This window comes from Crocodylus porosus, unplaced genomic scaffold, assembly GCF_001723895.1.
Source record: "Crocodylus porosus isolate Cpor-Errol unplaced genomic scaffold, CroPor_comp1, whole genome shotgun sequence".
Lineage (NCBI taxonomy): Eukaryota > Metazoa > Chordata > Crocodylia > Crocodylidae > Crocodylus > Crocodylus porosus.
This window is the reverse complement of record NW_017728931.1, coordinates 88,301,805-88,303,692: the sequence shown is the minus strand read 5'-3', so window position 1 is coordinate 88,303,692 and position 1,888 is coordinate 88,301,805. Positions and strand designations below refer to the sequence as shown.

At 35.3% G+C, this 1,888-nt stretch overlaps 1 long non-coding RNA gene across 2 annotated transcripts in view; it reads left to right on the top strand.

The window, feature by feature from the left end:
- LOC109315565 overlaps nt 1-1,888 on the top strand; it is a 43,994-nt gene that overhangs the window by 18,919 nt on the left and 23,187 nt on the right. The gene's annotated exons all lie outside the window — the stretch shown is intronic.

Sequence of the window (1,888 nt, the reverse complement as noted above, 5' to 3'; positions counted from 1 at the left end):
CCAAAACCAAACCAAACCCCTGGCAATTCTGGGAGTCTCAATGGGGCTACCCAAAATGGAAGCAGCCAAAATCACTAACCTCCTTTGCAAAATCTTGGCCTAAGAATTCAATGTGTAATAAAGTAACAGTATTGTACACTTATATGATGCCTCTCATCCACTGATCTCAAGGCACTTACCAAAGATTGTTATTATTATGTATTACATATAGGGAAACCGAGGAATAAAGATCTCATATTCAATGAGCAGTGTAGTGGAAGAATTAGGAATGGAAACCAGTTTCCTGGCTGTTATTGCACTGCTCTAAGTACTCAGTGTCCTGCCTCTATCCGTGCTCCTTGCGACGTGTTTATAAAAACCAGAACATATTCCCTAAAAAAGAAGTGAGCAGTCTTTACAAAAGTTCATTTATTATGCATCAGTATACATTTTGGCAATAAAACATTTTCCAAGGACTAGAACTGTATTACAGAATGAACAAGAAAATTAAACTGCAACTACCTCCAGAGGTGCTAGACAAATTAGTATATAATACTATGCCTATCCCACTGTATGTGTGGCAGCTGACCCTCCATGTAGCTGAGAGAAACATTTCTGTGACTTCAGTGTCTGACAATTTCAGTGTTTCTTATCACAAATATGGCAGGTTCAAGTTAACCTATCATTTATCTATTTTTATGTGAGACCAAACAGTCATGCAGTGAAAAAGCACTACTGTTTGTGTCATGTCGTGAGCACAGTTGTATTTCAGGTGGGGTAGATTGAATTCCATTCAGATACTTCAGTTCCTAGATTAATCTGTCTTCCAAGAACACAGTTGGAATCAAGTCTGCAGTTCTTCCAGATTTGAATAGTAACAATGGAAGGGAGGGGCAGGTATATGTGTGTATAAGGATTACAGAATCAGGCCTTTGATTGAGTTGATTGACATGTTCTGTATGAGTGCAGCTCATTTCTTTTTGTTAGGCTCACTGAAGATCCTAAACAAAATACCATTTTTCTTAATACTCAGCACACGTGGAATGTGCCTAGGATACTATATTTACAGTACATACATGGATAGGAAGCGTCACACTGGAAGATGTAGCTCAGTTTGGACCACTTCTTTGTAATAATTTACTCTTAAAAATCATACAGATTCACAATCAATTTTACAGTAAATTTACTAGCTAGCCAAACATACCACAGCTATTATTCATAGCAGCTGAGTTATCACTAGATTTTCAAATTTAATTCCTCAACTAAATTATATCCTGACTTTTCAGTCCCTTTGAAATCAATGAAGAGGATGCAGACATTTTGTTGTAAAATTAGGGTACCCCTCTCTGGTGAGGATGCGGGGTATATGTACAGGATGTAAACTAAAGCAAACTAATTCTGAAGTCCTAGAGACCAATAGTTTCTAGGATGGTGAGGGGTAATTGAGCATTAGTGCATTAGAATGACAAACTTGCTGTTATTTTCTTTTTGTATTGAATTATATAGGTTAATTGTGTGTTGATTCAGTTGGAGTTGTACATGTGCAAGTTAAAATATATTCATATTAGAAACTACTTATATTAGTAATATAAAATGAAAATACAGAAGTAGTCTACATTAACAATTTTGTGGAGAAAAGCATGTAAAGACCTGTTTCCTCGCAGTTTTTTATAACATTACATGGTAGTAAACGTCTGAGTGTCTTGTTACACAGGTAATGGCTTGGGCTTTCAAAGATATATTTCAAGCACTGGTACATAAAAAATGAACTTTTTACAAATCCATCTACCCAATATATTTTCTTCAAAATAGTATAAAGCTTATCGCTATGAAAACAGAGATCTACACATATAAAAAAATCAAAAATAATGTGCCATACATTAAAATTCTGGTAACTAGAGAAAAAGAT